At 38.1% G+C, this 16,559-nt stretch overlaps 1 protein-coding gene across 5 annotated transcripts in view; it reads right to left on the minus strand.

The window, feature by feature from the left end:
* LOC143250989 (uncharacterized) overlaps positions 1 to 16,559 on the minus strand; it is a 131,997-nt gene that overhangs the window by 30,650 nt on the left and 84,788 nt on the right. The gene's annotated exons all lie outside the window — the stretch shown is intronic.

Here is a 16,559-nt window from a genome sequence, read left to right on the forward strand (position 1 = left end):
GCTTTCGCATGACGTTTACTGACGTCATGACAACACAAACTACAACATCAAGCGTTCACTATGTGACGTCATTTTAAGGGCAACTGACTGAAAGACAAATGGACAACACACAGCAATGCGAGTGGTTAAAAACAGGTGAATCCTCCAGGAGGCCTTCGACCCCCTTTCAAAGAATATATATATATGTGTATATTGTATTGATAAAAACTAATAATATAGGATGTATTAGAATAAAGAAATAGAATGGTATTAATAATTCTTTACGTAATTCTTATGTGTTGTGACACAAATAACTTATGAGAAATTACATTTCACCAACTAAATCCAGTAGATACAGTCAGTTTTGTAAATATAACAGTGTTTCAGCCCGTAGTATCCTTTTGGTCAAGCGACTGGCGGAGGATAAATTGTTTGTTTGTTTTGAAACTTTGCGCAAAGCTACACGAGGGCTACCTGCGCTACCCGTCCCTAATTTAGCAGTGTAAGACTAGAGGGAAGGCAGTTCGTCCTCACCACCCACCGCCAATCCTTGGGCTACTCTTTTACCAACGAATAGTGAGATTGACCGTAACATTATAACGCCTCCACGGCTGAAAAGGCGAGCATGTTTGGTGTGACAAGGATTCGAACCCGAGATCCTCAGATCACGAGTCGAACGCCTTAACCCACCTGACCATGCCGGGCCCGGAGGATAAAGAAAAGTAACGGTTTCTTGAAAATTATCACCTCACGAGCTCTCTCGTATACCACCCGGCCTGAAGGGCTCTTGTACTGGCAGAAGGTATAATGGACACTACTATATAGTAGATATAGTGTGTTTGACATGTATACAAACTTATTTATTTAGTTTTTGTTAATTTAGTTACACACTGATGTAATAATAAACTAAACCGGAGAAACCTTAGGCCGCAAAACGATTAGATTATCGTGTATATTTAAATATACCTCTCCCCCCCACCGTGCTGTGCACATATACAAAACATATTTACACATGTAATTTTTGTGTGTGTCGTGAATGAATATGTATATATACAAGCACACACAGCGCGGCATAGCCACGTGGTTAGGGCGCTTCTAATCTAAGGGTCGCGAGTTCGAATCCCCGTCACACCAAACATAGTCACCCTTTCAGCCCCCGCGGTGATATAATGTCACAGTCAAGTCCACTATTCGTTGGTAAAATAGTAGTCCAAAGGTTGGCGGTGGGTGGTGATGATTAGCTGCCTTCCTTCTAGTCTTATATTGCTAAATTAGGGGCGGGTAGTGCAGCTAGCCCTCGTGTAGCTTTGCGTGATATTCAAAAATAAAGGAACAAACACACAGAGTTCCAGATAAAAACACATCCTAACTGCTGTCAGACACACAACTTTCACCGTTAACAACTTGAGTTACTTCCTACATATACAGAACCGAAAATAACAATTAAAACATGATCGTTTTGTAAAAGTATGTATGACTTTCAGCACGAACAACAGTTTTGACATTTATATGACTGCCATCAAAGTAAAGCATTTGGAATATACGGCAGTTATATTACTTCTAACACGAAACAGAAAGCATCTACTTATATTGCCGATGTTGACAGAACTATGGCAAGGTAAAAGAGGGGTAACATACACAAGAGGTCACTACAACTAAACTATAAAGTATAGAGGCAGAAATAGTGCAATGTATGCTAATAACAGGAGTTTGTGAGAAAGTGAGATCCCTATATAGCTGGGGATAAACCGTCGTTCAGATGTACTCTATTGTCAAGTCTCGGGTGTAAAATCAATTTATAAACTACCATTTAAAGTCTAAATATACTGTGTGTTCAGATGTTTATTATAGGGTATCTGTGCTGTGTCCACCATGAGCATCGAAACCCGACTTTAACGTTATAAGCCTTCCAACATACTGCTGAGCCACCGCTGTGCATCTGATCTGGGAAAATGATTTATGTTTACATATATTATATATTAAAACAAACAAACAACAAAGCTATAAAACATAACACTGTAAGTTATAGGGAACAATTTTTTTTTCTTGAAGACATTCCAGCACCTGAATTGCACACACACAGATGCTCTATTCAAATATTTTGCGCGGGACTGAAAGACCTGATCAATGTTTTAGTTAAAAAACAAGAAAACGACGAGGCAGTTGGTACAATAAAATAGTGATAAAACCCGAGGTGAAGACTAGTAAAACTCTGGGTCATGATAACACACTGTGATACAAGATAACATAAAGCAACTATAATTTATAAGTAGTGCTGGAAACGGCGAAAAAGTAGATTGAAAAACGAGAGAACCCAACACGTCACTAAATGTGGTATTATGCGATAATAAAAAAAACAACAAAATACCATTAAGTACACAAGTACAGTGTGGTCATGTGTGCAAAGAACATAACTTTACTCCTGTTATTTATTAAGGAGTTTTATTTATTTAATTTGAATAACTTCTTTGATTTTTATTTATTTTTTCTTTAAAACAAATCGAATTGTGTTTGCCATGCCCCATAGCTCATAAATGTTCAAGCACGTAAGATGTGGGCGAAAGTTTGTGTGTTAACGTGGTGTTAGAAATCTGTCAAGTTTCTCCAATATATCTATATATACAAAACACAAACATTCTATTTCGCATACTAATTATTTTTTGTAACGCTTTTGTTTTTATATATACATTTATATATAGAAAGTTTTTGTTTTTGTTTTTTTAAATTTCGCGCAAATCTACTCGAGGATTGTCTGTGCAAACCATCTTTAATTTAGCAGTGTAAGACTATAGGTAGTGGGATTGACCGTCACATTATAACGCCCCCACAGCTGAAAGGGCGAGTATGTTTGGTGCGGAGGAGTTTTAAACCCGTAACCCTCGGATTACGAGTCGAACGCCTTAACCCCCCTGGCCATGCAGGGCTGTATATAGAAATAAAACCACGTTTTTACTTGTTAAAAATAAATCTACATTTGAAGAACAAATATAATTTTTACATCTAGTTAAGCTTTTTTGTTAATAGTTCCAAGTAACCCTGGAATATTTATACAAAATAACACGTGAAACAGGTTGTTTATTAATTTTTATTTTGCAACCTTTGACCGCTCTTAGCAGCAAGAATAAGGGCTTGGTTGGTTGGTTGATTTGGTGTTTTATGGCACAAAGCAGCTCGGTTAGCTGCGCCAAACACCCGTTAAAAAGTTAAAATTAAAGTACATTTAGTAAAATTCATAAAAGGAAATTAAGGTAAAACAAAACAAAGTTCTTAAAAATATAAATAACATAAAACCAATGTTTACATTTAGTCTAGATTTTAATAATAACTCACCAGGATGACTAACGGGTAGTTCAAACAACAGTGTTAGTCACCTGAAGTTGGCCTTTCCAGTCCTGGTTTCGAGTTATTTGACGTTATGGCCAGTTCCAACAAAGAAAGTAACAAAAGTTTTAAGAGACTTTAAGCAAAATTTTAATAATAACTCACCAGGATGACTAACGGGTAGTTCAAACAACAGTGTTGGTCACCTGAAGTTGACCTTTCCAGTCCTGGTTTTGAGTATTTTAACATTACGGCCATTTTCTAATTTCAAATTGAACTAGATGGACTGTGATTCTTAAAATGGAAGCCCATTAAAAAAGGTCTAATATAAAAAACTTAAATAGCATTAAAAAGATTAATAGCGTTTAAAAACTAAAAACATTTCCAAGGTGGACAGTATCAACATAACCAATAACACTGTCTAACGTTATGGACTAACCTTGGGACAAGGACAGAACATGTTTAAAATGGTGCCGTCGTTGAGAGTCGTAACGACGGAAAGAAAGTAAAATGTGGCTTATTGTGATCTGAGTGCTACACAAACTACACACACACTGGTGCAGAAGTTCCAGATAAAAGAAAACAATGAGTTAAAATACTGTGACCAATGTGTAGTTTAGTAAGAACAACTTCCTCTTTCCGACCCTTACGAAAGCAAGACGGCCAAAGTCCAATATAAGGTTTTACTTGGAAAAGTTTGTTTTCATGTTGCTCACTCAAAGTCGAATGCCGACTGGCACGGAGCCGAGCCTTGAATACAGGACCATAGTCCATGTATGGAACAGGCACAGTGGCGATAGTGCCAGAGCAGATAGATTTAGATGCCGTGCCGGCGAGCTCGTTCCCGCGAATACCAACGTGGCCCGGTATCCAGAAAAATTGGATAGAAGTAGATATTAAAGAGAAATGGGCCAGTCGGTTGTGAATATCGGCGAGAACAGGATGTAAACTAACGTAAAGCAATTCCACGGCCAGTAGAGAGCTTAGTGAGTCAGTATAAATAGTGCAGTTTGAGTACTGCTTAGCTTCAATGTGATTCAGGAAAAGAGAAATGGGGTACAGTTCAGCAGTGAACACAGAAACTGTAGAGGGGATTCTGCGAGCAATCACCGAACCACAACAAACCATGGCAGAGCCCACACAGTCACCTGATTTCGAACCATTTGTATAAGTAGGAATGGGAGGATGGTTCGAAAGATGTTCAGTAAATTACAGACAGTATTTCCAATCGGAAGTGTCTGCTTTTCTCAGATGACTTAAAGACAGGTCACATTTGGGAGCTGTAGGAAGCCATGGTGGGATGGGCTGACCAGTGGATACAGCAATGTTATCCAAGGACAGACTTAATTCATCCAACTGCGCCTAAATACGAAGGCCAAAAAGGAGCAATAGCAGATCGTCTGTTCTGAAAAGGTATGGCCCACCGTGGAAGGAAAGCACAACCCCAGGTGGGATGCTTTGATAAGGAACGAAGTTTTGAAGCATATAGTAAAGTCAGTTGCAAATAGCAGAGGTGCAAAGAAGGTTCATGAGATTCTATGTATAAGCTCTAAACTGGAAAAGTGCAGATAGCCCAAGTGCAGAGCCAAAGTTCTTGATGATGAATGGGGTCCAGCATCTTTAAGGCCGAGGTTCTGGCAGAGCCATAGTCCAGTGATTCAGGGTCGAGTTTCGATCAAATAGGAGCACGATGTATCTTTAGCATAGAACATTGAGCTGCTCCCGAAGTGGTAGAAGAGAGGACACGGAAGATGTTCTGTGCTCTTGTACATTTGACCTGTAGCTGCTTGATGTGTGGTATAAAGGTTAGCTTACGGTCAAAGATAAGCCCCAAGAACTTTGTCTCAGAGACTACAGGCAGAACAACTTCACCGATACGGAGTTGAGGATCAGAGTGAATATCCCCGTTTGCGGCAAAAGTGCATGCAAACGGTTTTAGAGAGAGAGAAGTTAAAGCCGTTTGCTGTGGTCCACTTCAGTAAACGATGGAGGGCAGTCTGTAGCTGCCGCTCAATATATCTCATGTTCGACGACTGACATGAGATGTGAAAGTCAAAACATAGACCCCGTTTTCAACAGTGAGAGGAACTTGTTCAGTGATGGCATTAATCTTTATACTGAAAGATGTGACACTCAAAACACAGTCTTAAGGGACTCCATGTTCCTGTAGAAAAGAACGGGAAAGTGTCGAACCCACACGTACTTGGAATCTGTAAATTTGTAAATAAAAATGGGCAAATAGCCACGTAGCCCATATATATGGAGGTCTCGCAAAATGCCATACCTCCTTGTTGTATCATAAGCCTTCTCAATGTCAAAGAATATTGATACAAGATGTTGTAGTTTGAGAAAGGTTTCTCTAATTGACGTTTCAAGTCAAATCAGGTGATCCACGGTGGAGCGTTGTCGTCGGAACCCACGCTGGGTGGGCGAGAGAAGGTTGTTTGATTCAAAGAACCAAACTAGACGAGCATTAACCATCCTCTCTAAGGTCTTACAGAGACAGCTCGTTAAAGCAATTGGAAGATAATTTGAAGGAATCTTGGGATCCTTCCCAGGCTTAGAGAAAGGTAAGACAATATCCTGGCACAAGGCATCAGGAAAAACATTCTCCTGCCAGATCCAGTTAAAAGCAATCAGAAGAATAGCAAGAGACGCAGGAGATAGATGGCGCAGCATTTCATAGTGTACATCATCAGGTCCAACAGATCTACCACCAGACAGATGAAAGGCCAGTTTGAGTTCCACCAGTGTAAAGGAACGATTATAGTCATAGCGACAATCAGCTCGAAAGGAAAGAGGTGATACCCGACAAAAGTTTTCACCTAGAATATTGGCAATGCTCCCGGACATCAGCTACCTCTTGGCTATCAGAGAGTAAGATGGAGAGGGGGGACAGAATTATATTACCCACTGACCTTTCGAATCTTGTCTCATATGACTACGGAACTGGTGGTAGAATATATGCTGGTTGTGAGCTTAATCCAAGATTCCTTCTGGCTTTGGCGTCTTACCCATTGAGCATGTGCACGGGCTTGCTGGAAAGCGATGCGGTTCAAGAGTGTAGGATATCTACGAAAAGTATTCCAGGCCCATTTTTGAGCCTTCCGTGCCATGTGGCAGGCAGGATTCCACCACGGACGAGGATATCGTGGAAACGTGTCGAGGTTTTAGGAATGCATTGAGCAGCTGCTTGTATAATACAGTCAGTTACTGCTGCCACACAGTCGTCTACTGATGGCTTACAGACAATAGCAGGATCAAGTTCTGCGAGAGCAGTGAAAGAGGGCCAGTTCGTGTGATCCAGCTTCCATCAGGGCACGCGGGTCGGATGGCATCGACCACGTCCAGTCTTTCTCAAAATTATAGGAAAATGGTCACTGCCTCGTGGGTTATTGTCAACCCTCCATAAAAAATGGGAGAACAGTGAAGGGAAACAAATTGAGAGACCAGTAGCAGTAAAGGGCTGACTAGATGCATGAAAATAAGAGGAAGAGCCAGTATTGAAAAGAGGAAAAATACGATCAGAGAGCATACACTCCACAGAGCGACCCCTCCCTATCAATATCAGCACTTCCCCAGAGGGGATGATGTCCATTAAAGTCCCCCAGGATTATAAAGGAAGATGACAATTGTTCAAGGAGAGCATCAAGGTCTGATTGATCATAGGTCTCTCCAGGCGACAGGTAGAGAGAACAAACAGTGATGGTATGACCCAAGGAAACACGGATGGCTACGGCCTTCAAGGGTGTATCGAGTGGCATAGATAAGAGTAGACACATGCTGATCAACCAACAGTGCCACCCCTCTATGCACTCGTCCATCACACAGCCTGTAATTTCTGTACAGAGAAAACCGCCAAAAGGTTACTGTATCAGCAGGTTTCAGAAATGTTTCCTGTTAGGAAACACATACAGAATTGTAGGACGCAATCAGTGTTTTGATGTCATTCAGATTAGAACGTAATCCTCGACAGTTTCATTGTATCAAGGTGACCACTTTTATTTATGGGTAAGAGAATTGGATGGATAACCCTTCTGTTTACGACCACGTATTTTTTCTTTACTGTCTTTATTCGAGGGAGGTGTGTCGACCTCCATGGATCCTGCCCTGGGTCGACTAGGCAGGTATTTGCTGTTGGAACAGTATTCCAGTGAATGAGGACGTGAAAGAATGATCGTTTTGCATCTTGTGGTGGGAGGAGAAGATGTATCCGAGGAAATGCTTGTACCCAGAACCAAAGGAAGTAGATCTTGGGATTTGTTGGAATGCACGTAAGGAACAGAGATGGGTGTTGAAATTGATTCATCATCTTTTTTAACCATGGAGGTCAAAAGACTTTTCCTTTGCTTTGAAAATAATTCTTTTGGAGGCACAGAGAGAATCCATCTGCACTCCCACTGTAGATGTGGAACGAAGTGCAGAAGCATACGTCCGAGATGAAGTGGTGGACAACAGCTTTCGAGCCTCAGGATAAGTAATGTTATGAATCGTTTTCAAATATTGCATCACTTTTTCTTCCAACCATTTAGGGCAACAACAAAAGTAGGATGGGTGAGAGCCATTGCAACCGATGTTACGAGGATCCGTTTCACATTCATAAGCATCATGGTCCTTGCCACCGCAACGAGCATACGTTAAGGAACCACAACGTGACGTCTCTGAGTGACCGAACCGCTGACACCGGAAACATCAGAGAGGGTTTGGAATGTATAGCCGTACCCTGCAATTAAGATAACTTACCTTGATGGTGGCATGTGGACATGGCGATGTGAATGTCAGAATGAGGATACTGGTCGGCATCGTAATTCCATCTTTGCGAGTTGAGATAAGCCTCACTGCAGACACTCCTTGAGTGGAGAAACCAGCGAGAATCTCTGACTCGGGGATGTTCTTCAAATCCCTTTCAACAATAACTCTTTGTGATGTATTTAGAAAATAATATTTTGTTTATCATGTGATGTTCTTTGTTCCCTCTTCATAAAAACCTTTTTTAAAATTATTTTTAACATGCAATGTGCAAAATGCTTCTACTTTTTATGGCAATAGAAATTTAAGACATATTATGACCAAACACTGCAAAAACATATTAAAACTTGAATTATTAAATCAACAGGTTGTGTGATTTAGTGCAAAACTGGCAAGGTGCTGGAACTTTACGATATATTATTTCTAGACTACCAACAAACTAGTTCAAAGGTATGTATGTCCAATCTAATGACAGTTCTTCATTAAGCTTGTGTACATGTGAACTGAGTTGCTTTCCTAAATGAAGGTCATTCCTTATCATATTGAGTACTGTTTGTTGTCTGGGTTATTTGGGAGGATTTTAACACTATAACACTAATATTTGCGTTTGTGGATTCCCACCTATTTCAATATGCCGCATGTTACTCACCACGACTGCTATTTGATTTGTGGCAGGTCTCTTTCTAGATGATACATTGGCCCCAACTGATCCATACGATTTTGTATTCCAGTGCTTTAAGTACTATCGATATGTTCGTCTTCAAAATTCTCAATTACTAACCTGAACACAGCTTTATAATGTAAGTGTATGGGAATATTTTGCTTTGAAAAAGACTGTTACACACCCTTCACAAAAGCGATCAATTTTCGGTCTTATCAAATTTGCTATATGCAACGCCAAATAAATAATGTCAAAACGTAGGTATGATACATTCCGTTCCACCACGACTTTATATCGGACGTGACTGTCGCATCACTCGCACATTCAAAATCATTTTTAATATATTGTGTTTAGCCCTCTATATGATGATGTATTTTACCAATGTAAACTAATCACTCTTCTTTAGCAGTTATAGAAAGTCTATATTATAGTCACATAATAAGGTCGTTATAGGTCATTTTGCATGTACAATCTGTACCTGGATACGGGTACTTAACGTATGACCTTTTATTGACCACCCTCTCTATAATAACTGAACGTTTTGTATATTTCAGTAATACTGAACGATTTGAAACGTATATCACTGTTCTTTGCTAAGTTGGTTTTGATAATATAATGTGATTATATATTAACAGTATTTATAAATTAATAGATACTAGTATCTAAACTTTATATATATGGTCTTGGTTGAACAAGTAAATACAGAAATATTACAGAATACACGTGACACAACACGTTTTTCTTCTCATGACCTGTCGGTATTGTCCATCACACACAAACACAAGTAATACAAAAACAAATACCTCTTGTGAGAAAAACATTAATGAGAATACTAGTTACTTGTTCTTTGTTGTTGTTGTTTTTGTAACATTTAGTTATTCTATATCTTGTAAAGCAGAAAACAACGGACTCAAAGTTGTGGAAACAGAAAGATAAATTTTTCTGAGTATTTGGTTGTACAGTATACTATACTAAACATGGCATTCTATTGAACACCTATACAATATAATGTAAAAACATGACATCAAATTTCACCTGTACTGTATAGTATACTAAACATGGCATTCTGTTTCCACCTATACAATATAGTATAAAACATTATATTAAATTTACCTACACAGTATACTATAAAACAACTCTATTTCACCAACACAGTACTTAAAAAAAAACACATGCAATTCTATTTCAGCTACACAGTGCGATAAAACATGACATTCTATTTCAGCTATAGTGTACTATAAAACATGACATTCTATTTCAGCTGTTGAGTACTATAAAACATGACATTCTATTTCAGCTATAGTGTACTATAAAACATGATATTCTATTTCAGCTGTTGAGTACTATAAAATATGCCATTCTATTTCAACTACAGAGTACTATAAAATATGTCACTCTATTTCAGCTACACAGTACTATAAAACATAACATTCTATTTCAGATAAACAGTACTGTAAAACACGACATTCTATTCCAGCTATAGAGTACTATAAAACATGACATTCTATTTCAGATAAACAGTACTGTAAAACACGACATTCTATTCCAGCTATAGAGTACGATAAAACATGACATTCTATTTCAGCTATAGTGTACTATAAAACATGACATTCTATTTCAGCTGTTGAGTACTATAAAATATGTCATTCTATTTCAACTACAGAGTACTATAAAATATGTCACTCTATTTCAGCTACACAGTACTATAAAACATGACATTCTATTTCAGATAAACAGTACTGTAAAACACGACATTCTATTCCAGCTATAGAGTACGATAAAACATGACATTCTATTTTAGCTATATGGTACCCTAAAACATGACATTCTATTTCAGATACAGTACTATAAAACATGACATTCTGTTTTAGCTATATGGTACCCTAAAAAATGACATTCTATTTCAGATAAACAGTACTGTAAAACACGACATTCTATTCCAGCTATAGAGTACGATAAAACATGACATTCTATTTTAGCTATATGGTACCCTAAAACACACAAAAAACATTTTATTTCATCTACAGAGTAGTAAAAAAAATAACTACTTTTTATTTTACCAAGCAAGAGTTTCATCTGCTTTTCCAATCACACAGAACCTTAAATTCACGAAGCTAGCATGTGGACGTACAGACTTACACGCTTGAAATAAAAAATGAGGAAGAGAAAGTATGTTTGTTTGTTTTGAATTTCGCGCAAAGCTACTCGAGGGCTATCTGCGCTAGCCGTCCCTAATTTAGCAGTGTAAGACTAGTCGTCACCACCCACCGTCAACTCTTGGGCTACTCTTTTACCAACGAATAGTGGAATTGACCGTCAACTTATAAATGCCCCTATGGCTGAAAGAGCGAGCATATATATGTAAAAACGGCTCGTTTGGGTTGAGAAAATTTTTTACGTAGAGGAGTGAACAACGTTTCGACCTGCTTCGGCCATCGTCAGGTTCACAAAAGGCGAGCATGTTTAGTTCGACTGGGATTCGAACCCGCGACCCTCGGATTACTAGTCGAACGCCTCAACCCACTTGGCCATGAGGATGATAAAGAAGGAAATAAACCCACATGGCGTAGTAAAATGTAAATATAAAGTTACATGCAATTCACCTTTTAAGAAAAAACACCTTCCAAAAATCATAGCCATGCAATATCACATATACATTTGGATACAGGTGATAACATATATTTTTGCATTCACGACTCTCGTTGCATCTTATCAAAACAACGCACGTGCGGTAGTCATTTTGCGCTCTGCATCTTCGTTTCTGTTCGCCGCAGGAATTAAACTGACTTATTTTTCAAACTGCAACTGGAGAAAAGGTAGATACGTCACCAGAGGTACCCATTCAGCCAAGAGACGGGCGAAAAAGTCTTCTCTTTTACTCGGCAAGCATATCATTTGTCCTTCCAAGACACGAAAAAAATATCCCCTTAATACGTTGTGACTTGTCAAGGAGAAAGCACTCAATCTGTGGAAGATAAGTTGTTTTTTTAACACAAGATGGTTTAAGCATTTGAAGCTATTACGTTGCTATGTAAAGCGAAAGCTTCCTCGAAAAAAAAAAGTTCAGGTTGGGCAAAGAAATAGTGTGTGACCGCCTAAACAACAATAACCACAGTCTACAGTTTTGTATCAACGTTTTATATCTTTCAAATAAAAATAAAATGTACTCAAAGCGGTCTGTATAGGTACGAATATATACATATATATTGACGTTTAGGAGTAACAAAACATAAGAAAATATTCTTAATATAACTCCTCACTATATCTAAAACACAATTATATTCGCTTAGAAGGGTGAGTTTGTTTGTTTTGAATTTTGCGTAAAGTTACACGAGAACTATCTGCGCTAGCCGTCGCTAATTTAAGAGTAAGACTAGAGGGATACTCTTTTATTAACGACTAACGGGATTGATCGTAACATTATAACGCCCCCATGGTCGAATAAGCGAGCATGCTTGGTATCATGGAGATTCGAACTCGCGACCCTCAGATTGCGACTCGAGTGCCCTAACCACCTGGATATGTCGGGCATTTAACGTTCGAGAAGAGCAGGGTTTTAAAGCTAGACATAGTAAAACATCGAAGTGCTCTTTAAAAATTAGAAATTTGCTATTATACAAGGTGTCGGCAAATTACGGTGAAGTTTCTACTTCTGAAAGAATTGAATCACGTGTCTAGATGCCACGATATATTATACACGCTGCAGTATAATTAATTTGGTTAAATGGAAATCCAGAAAACAATGTAGCAGGTATTCAAAGTTCGTGTCTCTGAAACACACACACAAAAGTTTTATTAAAACGTTTCCATGACTCCTTGGACATGCACGCGTTGCATTTCCTTCATATAAGTAGGAAATTAACCTACCGTACTACTGTTTTTATAGTTTCTAATCATATCATTGTGCTCTTTAGTCCTCAAACTAATCTATAAATATGCTGAATGCGAAAGGTGATGGAACTCCAAAACCTAAAAAATCTGTTAAAATTCTGTAGATTCTGTGAATAAATAGAGCAATAATACAGGGATGGCTGATACAGTAAAACAAAAACAGACTTTTAACCTGCCTCTGGTTTAGGATAATACGGTCAGTTAGATGGCTGATATAGCATAGCATCAGAAGATACAAGTCTTATCTTGTCTTACTGAGTTTGGATGCTCTTTTCTTTGGATAGCTGATATAACAAACATAAAATATACCATTGTTAACATGTGTCTTGAATTTAGGATAAACCTTCGTTTTGATGGTTGATACACTACAGCATCAGAAGACAATCTTAACTTGATGGCTGATGCAGTGATGTATGTTTATCTTGGATTCGCTATAAACTAAGCCTATTTATTTATAAGATGCTAGTATTTTTATACTGGAAATGACAACAATTTACAAAAGAACAAATGAGTCAATGCCTTCAAAATTTGTCAAATAATTATGTGTTTAGAAAGAAATGAAACCACGAAACTTAGGAGTCGTGAAATGAATTCAAACAAACAATTACAATACAACGATACGTGTTTACACAACTAAACATTTAGTTCAGATTAAATATAAGTGCCGAACATACATACATATTTTTGAAACGAATGTCTGAAATCTCTGATATCCTAACCTGAAGCTGCTTTCTGAGATTCGAAAAGATTTCGACCTACGTTTCTTTTCATTTGCTTCTATTTCAGTAGTATATACTAAACTAAAAACCTCGATACCGTCCTCTTTGTTTGCAAGCTTCCTTGATTTTAATATGAAAACATCGATTACTCCAATGTATCACTATTTAGAGTCTCAAGATATCAATATGGTGTAATTGTAAACAATCTCTTCAAAACTATTCACTATTCAAACACAATTGTGACCGTAATATGTGAACAACGATTTCTTCAGTGTACCATCACTACAGGCCTGAAGATACCGAAGGAATCCATATACCCCATCACAGGCCTGAAGATACCGAAGGAATCCATGTACCCCATCACAGGCCTGAAGATACCGAAAGAATCCATATACCCCATCACAGGCCTGAAGATACCGAAGGAATCCATATACACCATCACAGGCCTGAAGATACCGAAGGAGTCCATGTACCCCATCACAGGCCTGAAGATACCGAAGGAGTCCATGTACCCCATCACAGGCCTGAAGATACCGAAGGAATCCATGTACCCCATCACAGGCCTGAAGATACCGAAGGAATCCACGTACCCCATCACAGGCCTGAAGATACCGAAGGAATCCACGTACCCCATCACAGGCCTGAAGATACCGAAGGAATCCACGTACCCCATTACAGGCCTGAAGATACCGAAGGAATCCATATACCCCATAAGATTTTTAAACACACTTTTCGAAATTATTTACGCAATACATTACTTGTAGGTTTATAACTTTGTTGATAAAGAATCCCAATAACAAGGAAGTCACATTTCGATCTTAAATATTAAAGAGATGATTTCACTCAATTGCTTTAATCAGTTTTCTACACAATGAGTATTGTGACAATTAATCAGTAGATTGGGAATACTCAGGCCCCTATCACAGTAAAATGTATACTATATATGAACAAATAACTTGAGGGTTATTATATTTTTCACTTGGATTCGTCAAAACCACAGGAAAATAAGTTACAGGGATTTTAATCTAAAGTTCATATACATTTTCAGTTATATTTAGTAAACTTTACAACATAATCCGCCTTTGTATAAGATATGTTTAAAGTAAGTACGTGCAATAAAAAATATAAAAAATCTAGCCTTGGAACATATACATGCACGTACGAGATACAAACATGGCCTCCGACATACTAACCAGCAGACACGATCAGTCCTTTACAATCAATGGATCTATCACTGAACTACTCTTACGCCACGCAAGAAACCATAATTAAAGCTGTTTCAAAAACAGTTCACAGTAAACAAAAAAGACGGGAAGAAGGAAATTCGTTAATGAGATAGTTTTACCTTCCACAATAATGTGGATCATGGTATCATTTCTTTCATGTAACTCAACAACTGTATTCTCTATGGTTTCTTATCTTAAGCCTTTCCGTTAGTGAAAATATCTGTACTGAATCAAGTGATTATCGTATGGAGAAACTTTACTTATATAACAGTATTCAACTAAAAAGTACACAAACAGAGTGGAAAAATTACTTTGAGAAAATATTGTACGTGAATTGTGATCTTTTTGTTCTGTCATTACAAAATTAATTTTTTATTTTGTGTTTTACGCAAAGCCATGAATGCAATGACATTCATAATATGCAGGGAATAACTTGGAAGTAATTAATGTAGCCCCTCAACGTTTCGCGCAGTTGAATATTTGTAACTTTCAAGTACGTATTGTTTCTCTCTATTAATAATTCATACGATATGATTTTGGGATCAATGAATTACATTAAAAGTTAAGGCAATCACGTATAGCCCATGCAGGTTTATGAGACTTCCACAAATAATACCCAGTAAGACAATTGTTTGCAATGACTGCTACTTCACGTCCACCTCATTAAAACATGGACACCAGATACACTTTAAACGGGTGCTAACCCACATCTTTCGCTCTTAAATTCCACGACGAACTAATGGAAGAATTGGTAAGATACGCGATGCCATGTATGATTTATTTATTTTTATGATTTGCCCAATACACTTATGTACCACTAATATATTGTAATTTACACGTGGAAAGATAGGCCCGACATGGCCCAGCGTGTTAAGGCGTGCGACTCGTAATTCGAGGGTCGCGGGTTTCGAATCCCGGTCGTACCAAAACATGCTCGCCCTTTCAGGCGTGGGGGCGTTATAATGTTACGGTCAATCCCACTATTCGTTGGTAAAAGAGTAGCCCAAGAGTTGGCGGTGGGTGGTGATGACTAGCTGCCTTCCCTCCAGTCTTACACTGCTAAATTAGGGACAGCTAGCACATATATCACAGGGATATCCTGGAGTAGCTTTGTGCGAAATTCAAAAAACAAACAAACATGGAAAGATGCGATCCATATATATGTATAGTTAATTTAAACCAATAGTGTTACAGATGGATCCCATCAACTTCGTAAGCTATTTTTCTTAGCTAATTACGTACCAAGCTGCTTGCAGCCCCCATGACTTGGCTGCCTACAAAATGCACAGCAACGTACCAGTCATAAAAAAAACAATAAACAATAATATCGTCAACTTTACAATAATTCCGTTAGTTAATACTGGGATCCTAAAGACCACGTAGTTTATACAGAATATTAATTCACTAATATTTTTTAGCCATTTTATAACAATACATGATGTTAAATGCAAAACACAATGTAAAATGTCAGAACGTATCAGGAATCCATCGGTATAGAACGGAATATATATATATATATAATCGATTCATTCAGGGTTAATGAAATGCTGCCCACTGCAGAGCTGTGTACAGTTTGTTGACTTTAACGTTAACAGTAAATACCCTATCGGCACAGCTGTTTTCGACGTATGCCTAGTTTGTTGACTTTAGTTTTAAAGCAAAATACCTGAACGAAACGCTGACTGTCGCCGTTTGTTGACCTTGTCCTTCACAGCAGCGAATACCCTATCGAAAAGACAGCTTCCGGATGTGGTTAGTCTCACTTAAACAAAATACCTTTACGTAACGCCTACTGCAGGCCTACGTAGAGTTTTTGACTTAAAAACAGTGAACTCTAACGAAACAGATGCTTCCAATGCATGCTTAGTTTGCTGACCTTGCTCTTCTTAACACGACATACCTTATCGAAACGCCAATGCCGTCATGTGTGAGGTTTGGTAGCTTTCTTTTCAACAGTAAGCAACATACCGACTTGACTGCTACTGACAATAACACTTCCTAAAATATAAATAT

Source organism: Tachypleus tridentatus, chromosome 5, assembly GCF_004210375.1.
Source record: "Tachypleus tridentatus isolate NWPU-2018 chromosome 5, ASM421037v1, whole genome shotgun sequence".
Lineage (NCBI taxonomy): Eukaryota > Metazoa > Arthropoda > Merostomata > Xiphosura > Limulidae > Tachypleus > Tachypleus tridentatus.